The sequence below is a fragment of the Triticum aestivum genome, chromosome 7A, assembly GCF_018294505.1.
Source record: "Triticum aestivum cultivar Chinese Spring chromosome 7A, IWGSC CS RefSeq v2.1, whole genome shotgun sequence".
In the NCBI taxonomy this organism is placed as follows: domain Eukaryota; kingdom Viridiplantae; phylum Streptophyta; class Magnoliopsida; order Poales; family Poaceae; genus Triticum; species Triticum aestivum.
The window spans coordinates 31,722,610-31,730,237 of NC_057812.1; positions in this window are offsets into that span (position 1 = coordinate 31,722,610).

Consider the following 7,628-nt stretch of genomic DNA (forward strand, 5'->3'; position numbering starts at 1 on the left):
GAATTGCCATCCAGCCCGGTTGAGGCAACTCCCTACAATCATCTTCAGTCCGTTGAACCCAACGTCTAGGTATTCTATAGGTTGGCACTATTTACAAAATATATAGGCAATTGTAGTTGCAGATAGCTATGATCAAGCCAAGAACAGGTTGGCGTGCTACCACCAACTATGACCCAATGTGCGTAATATGGTATGATTTAGCTTGGTGCATGCGTAACAAGCACTTCGGTGGGTTGGCATGCTTGGAAATGGTAGAGGGGCTATAAGCTGCGCTTGTGCCTCTATGTGTTGCGCGCCACATAGGCTTATGGGCAATCTCTGGTGGCGGGAAAAAGATGGGGAAATGGCGGGAAATGGTGGCGTGTTCATAAAATGCCTTCAATTAATGAAAAACTTAGCAAAGAAAAGAGTGCGAGCTAGCACGACGCGTGCGCGCACATTGCTTACCCACGTGTGTGATTGATATACTCCTGTGCCCAACTGAGCAAATTCATCGCATACGGAATTAACTACGGAACCCATCGGTGATGATTTCATCAATCACTGACAATTGTTTACCAACAAGTGTTTGCCGACAACACACACAACTTACTAGGAGGAATCGTCTATGTTATTATCGGTCTTCCAACACAATTCTAATAACTGACATGTTTGCCGTGTATCACACACATCTTGTTACGCCGAATTTATTTGTGTTCTTATGGAGCATCACAAATAGTTCATCCGAGTGACATGTGTGCCATCTATAGCACACATCTGGATCCGAGTAACCGTCTGTGTTTTTTGGCTCATCACAAACAGTTAGTATGGATCAATTATATGCCACATTTCGCACACGCACCTCTGTTCCGAATCGTGATTGATGGATCAACCATCTCACACAGTTTATTTATTTGGAGACGGTTTTATTGCCATACCATTTGCTATTAATGCATTGCGCATAGTTTGATTGATTGGTGTCCTATACATGTGTCGTCTTAGGACCTTCTTGCAGTGCTGACTGATGCTTACGATAGGATGATTGATCAATTAATACAACTTGCCACAAAGTATTGCCGTTGGTGCATTCTAAATTATTACGAGAGCAATTTGTTAATCGAGGTCGGCTCTATGATTATAAAGAATTTGTATAAGCTTGCATGTCTTACCAAGGTCTTGCCTTAGCAATGGTACCTTGAAAATATAGATCTATTAAGTCTTGCCGGTTCTTCCATCTATTGGTCCGCACACATATTCAAATCTTCTCTTGACTGGCACCCTTTAAAAAATAGCCAGCGACATAGTAATTAATGTGATGTTTAAGATCAAGCCAGGAACCGGTAGCTTGTCACACATCATGACTGGACATGTACTATTATATAAATCATGTAGCATATGCACAACACGCATTGTTTTGTCACAGCATAGCCCACCAAGTCTTGGTACACCCCCTATAATATTTTATGTTCTATTATTTTTGGCGATGTCACATGTATGTTGTCATTTCTTTCTCCAAAAAATACTATGCTACCATTTTACAAATGGTGACTTGCCGTGTTTTTTTCCATAGGCAACAAACACACAAGTTGCACTTATTTGAGCATTATTAATTGTTTGCATAGATTAGAAATACTTCATAATAGATACGTAGTCTCGATCCCACATTACGTTTTTATCTTTTGCCATTTTATGCCCTTTTAACAAACTGCAACCAAAGTTTAATCAACTGGATATGCCATGCTCTCGTCCAACTATCATATTGTATTCTCAAACAACGTGCAATGACATTTTCTATATGTACCGTATCTTTATGTTGTTATGTGATTACCATGCAAGTTTCTAGTGCCCAAATATTTGTAAGGATTTTCTTAACCATTCCATATGACTCTTTGCTTGTAGTAATTTACTGGTTTACTAATATTCTAACTTACTGCAATTGTATTTGGATTTCATGATTCCAATTGTTGTGGTAGCCAGACACCTTTTTGTATGGAATCTAATTCTAATTCTTGAATAATGTACCCAACAATTGTGGCCTAATGAGGTGTTGCATAATCTAGAGTGATACGCCGAACATGTTCGAATATGGAGCTGTTTATATACATGCTTTTTATTTGAAGGTGAGTTGTCCATAGTCTACATTTATTACAAGGTACTCTACTACTCCCGTGCATTAGTCATCTTAGGTGGTGCACCGACACCAAAACAGAGAGAAAAATGAGAGAACTTGATGTTTATTTTCTAATCAATAACATTGCATGCAGAGAACTAATCACTGCAGGCCGTGCTCGGTAGTCTGAAGTCATTAGAGGAACACACGTCCCACATCTCCTATTCACCCTTTTGTTTTCTTTTGTGGCAAGAAACAGAGAACAAAGTAGAGAGTTAATGCATCGCGCCGAAGCGCTTTGGGATTATTTTGTTTCCGTAATATGCCTAATGCACCGGTACGGAGGGAGTAATACTTTAGTTACTCTCACCTTTCCGGTTTGTAAGGTTCACACATAGCCCTAAACAACAATTAAAATAATGTAATACAAATTGTGTATCATTAAAATTACACCATAAAGAAATGAAGTGTGTTTTGTTTTCATCAAGTTTTGATTGCTCACCAAGTATGCCATGCGGTAGAAAACATAACATTTGAAGTTTCCAATAGTATATATTTAAGATATATAACTGGTATTATGTTTGACAAATGTTTGGTCTAGAGATGCGCATGGGCCTTACCAACCGGAAAGGTGTAGCGTAATTTATAATCTATCTATTATATACATAAAACAGAAGTCAAACGAGACATCACGTTTGTCCACATATGCTAAAATTATTTCGGCCGTTTGATTAGGATAATAATGGCTGAGATTTAAAAGTTTTACGTAACATGCTAACGCGTAAGTAGCAGCATATTACAGCATATTGGACTGTCACGCTTATATGTATGTATGTGAGATACATGTGTGAACCATGTTAGGAGTCCAACACGTACGGTGGACAAAAAAAAAAGAAAGCCGAGCAGTCCGGCTGGCTTGCATCATCCAAGACAGTCACGTTACCGTTGCATGCCACGGCTGCCTAATATTAGGAAGTGTCCGACCACCCAAAAGAGTCCGTGTAGAATAGTACTTTCTATATGATGCTATAAATGATATTTTACTACAGTAATCAATCCGGACTACTTTTTGTACATTAAAAAAATCTATCTGCACTCCTGCATTACTGTTTCATGTTAATTAGTATAACAAAGTTTTCCCCACCGGATAGAAAAAGTTAATGCGCACGTCCATGGCTAGCATAGAGTGTGAGGCAAATAAATTACAAAAATACTTCTATTTAATATAATAAATTATGCATACAATACGATGACTTTTTTCTGTAATAAGATGTCAGCGGCAATAAGTTATGAATGGACAGCCGAGACTCAAAATAATTGAACATCTAAGTGCCAACAATTTATAATACAATTATGGGAAAAAATTGTACATGCAAAAAAATACGCCTTCAGTCTTGAAATATAAAGCGCGTAATAATAGATACAATAAACGTTTTAAATTCTTTACACTAATATAGATAAAACTATATGGACTGGACATGTACGAATAACAAAATCATATTGTCTACAAAATACTATTGGGCCATATGGCATTTTACTATTTTTTATGCATTATAATTGAAAACGGCAAGCTACATATAACTAAGTGAATAATATATATTGGAACATATGGAGCTACAGATAATTATATTACGAGACAAACACTTACAACCATCTTGCCAAAGTTGCACAACCTCTAGGAGAACCTATGAATATCCAAACCATGTATGATCGTTGAGATAAATTTGTATTAGTAGTTGGGTTGCAGGAGACTAATAGAATGGCGAGTAAACAATCGAGTCAAATCTTATTTATGTAACGAAATGAGGGACATGAGATGCCGGCCTCATATATAACGATCATGGAAAACTTGCACAAATGTAGAACACGTATGAATGTCCCAATCATGTAAGATCAAGAACTTTGATTCACATTGGTAATTAGCAAATAAATTGAGTTCGTACTTTATTTCTTGAAAAATACGGGGCGCCGAGAGAACAAATTCTATTTATGTAAAGAAATGAGGGATATGAGAGGGTGGTCTCATGTAAAACGATTATGGAAAAGTTGCACAACTCTGGAGAACGTATGAATATCCCAATCGTGTGAGCTCAAGAAGTTTGATTCGCATTAGTAATGAGCAAATAGATCGAGGTCATATTTTCTTTCTAGGAAATACCCAAGGCACTAGAGAATGTGATACAAGATGGTTCAGTGAAAAAAGGACAATATATTGTGTAGATGCTAAGCTGCAATAGAAAAATACAAAGTTTACCGCATATCCATGGAATCCAAGTATATCATGTTGATTCGAAAGTGGTGACTCTATGAGATATGATATTAAGAAACTAAATGGGTTGACGACTGAGGGATTGAGAACACAGAGAATTGACTAGACATTACATTTGTCTACATGGGAAAAACAATCTGCTATCTTGATTATATAATGGATCATGATTATGATGGTTGAGATTAAACCTGAAAGTATGAGTTATACGTGTATTAGTGAAAAAAATAAGCTTTAGTGGAAATCAACCCGTACTGATTTGTGTTGCATGTAGTAACATCATTGCTGATGGCACTGATTAACCAACAAATCATTTTTTTGCAACCTATCCGATCAATTTGTTATGTTCTTATACTGACTATGAGAATTAATCATATTAGATACCCATAAATTTAAATGGGAGATGGTTTCTTAGAGAGTTATAATGCAAAATATTACATAGATGTGATGGTCAAATTTATCCTGTTACATAATCCACATTAATGACACCTTGCGATTTTTTTAAATACTATCGGTGAAAAGATATATGTTGTGGTAAAACGGGGAGTAGAGACTGCAATACAAATATTATTGCGGCTTCGACAGTGATATTGAAATAAAATGTGAAAAATATGATTCTCCAAGCTAATTAATGTATTTACTTAGAATATAATTTTATATATCTTTTTATCTACATTTTGACATGTGAACATGCCCATGTGTAGACAAATATAATCAAATCATCATCAGCACAGAAGGACGAAAATATGTAATAAATCTACATGCACGAATGCACGAGCCAACACAGCACTAATGATGTGGCATAGGTAGAAAAACATGTTCCAATATAAGAAGATGATGCATTGATATACGTCGTGGTTGAAGTTTATATATAATTTTTTTAAATGTTATAAAGAGTTATGCCTCCTTTGGCATCATTGCAAACCGAGCAACAAGAATGGGCATTTCCTTATAAATTAGCTTCTATTATATCAATGACCTTTTGATTGTCCAACAGAAATAGTATCTATTTCTCAATTATTTACTTAAATTGCTGACATTCTATAGAATTATTCAGATGAAAATATAAAACAAAGATTTGATCGGGAGACGCTACAAAAATCTCAAAATATACATGTCAAAAATCTAGCCGCGCAAATGCGCGGGTCACACAGCTAGTTGCATACATAATTTGAGAGTGGCAGACCTTTCAACGCTGAATAATTGATACTGTATGAAACATGTATTTAATTAAATATAAGTATATTTTCTTATCTTTTGCAGACAACATATAAATATATATTCAGAATCATATTCTAGTAGCTAAGCTACTCCCTCCATTGAACTTAATAAAAAAGTATTATTACAACTAGGAAACGACACTACTTAAATAGGATGATCGATATCAGCCTGTACAACTTGCAGCAAAGACTTTGATGCTCGTAGATGCTGAGGTTGTCTTGCATTATTTTGTAGGAAACGCTAACATGTTGCTTGTTTTTGGTAGGTAGAACAATATAGAATTATTATCAGAGATGTTTGATATTGAGGACAGATCTATCAAATATGAAAACTTTGTATAAGGTGGCAAGTCTGGCCTAGGTCTCGCCTCAGTAATGGTACCTTAACAATGTAAATCCGTTAAGTCTCGCCGGATCCTTCTATCTGTTTGTTCACACACAAATCCAAATCATTTCTTGACTGGCACCCTTGAACAAATGTAGCCAATGGCAGAGTAATTAAGAAGATGCTTAACATCAAGCCAACAACCGGTAGCCTATCACACATCATGACTAGGCATGTAGTATTGTATAAACCGTGTACCATATGCACAACATGCATTATTTTCTTCATGGCATAGCACGCCGGGTTTTGGTACACACCACCTATTGTATTTTTTGTTGTGTTATTTCTGGTCATGTCACATGTATTGTTTGGTTTATTTATCCAAAGATAGTCTGATGTTGTTTACAAATGGTGGCTTGTTGTGTTTTGTTTGGTAGGAAACAAACATACAAGTTACAAATGGTGGCTTGTTGTGTTGTGTTTTGTTTCACATAGAGTAGAAATACTCCATAAAAGATACAATGGCTCGTTCCCACAACCCATTTTTGTGTTTTGCCATTTTGCGCTCTATTTAAAAATTCCAACCAAAGTTCAATCGGCCGCACATGTCGTATTCTCGTAAAAGCATCATTTTGTATTCTCAAACAACTTGCTAAGACTTTTTTATACTATTGTATTTGAACTAGTATCCCTCGAAGTTTCACCAACAAGTTAGTAAATTATTGCATCACTAGTTGAATGCCCGTGCGTTGCTACGGGCGATAACGATACATATAAAGAAAAGAAATCAAGTTAAAGTACATCATTTCTCCCGAAGTAATGACCACCATGAACTGGAACTATCAGAAATGCAATATGTTGTTTTCAAGCAAAAAAGGGAAATGCAATTTCTGCTATTCTCAAATACAAAATGGGAAATGTGATTGTATAATGGATATTTATCTGGGTAACAAATACACCAGTTTGGAAATTCCTTGGACAATATAACTGAATTATTTGAAGTTCAATGTTTGAGCATACATAAAAAATGAAGAGCTTATTCGAGAATAAAAAACTGGAAAATAAGATAAAAAATCATACAAGAAGTTTCTAGTGAAGTAAATAGCTACGTAGAGATTGTATCGCTTGTAAAGCAATAATGCCATTTAGTCTAGTGGAAGTCTCTGGAGGGTGCAGCGGCTGCGGATCATCATTGTTTTCGTTGATCCGACTCTGTTGTCATTAGTTTCTTTTTCCTTCTTTTTATTTCTTTTGGGCGTGCTTGTGCTGTCCTCCCCAGCAATGGAGTCTGAGATGTACCGGGTCCTTGCTATATCTATATAGCGGGACCAAAGCCTATTTCGAGAGACGTGTTGTTTTGCCCTTGGGCATTATGTACATCTACAACTCTGGATGTAGTTGTTGGTACATCAATCTTACTCTGGCCGCGTATAGTTGCGAGAAGTAACCTATAAAGAAAAGTCTTCCCGGTGCCTCCAGTGCCACCATAGAGAAGACGCCACCCTCGTCACTATCAAAAGAAGACATAATTTCATGGTAGGCATTCCTCTGATCCAAATTATGTGAGTCTGATATATATATATATATATATATATATATATATATATATATATATATATATATATATATATATATATATATATATATATATATATATATATATATATATATATATATATATATATATATATATATATATATATATATATATATATATATATATATATA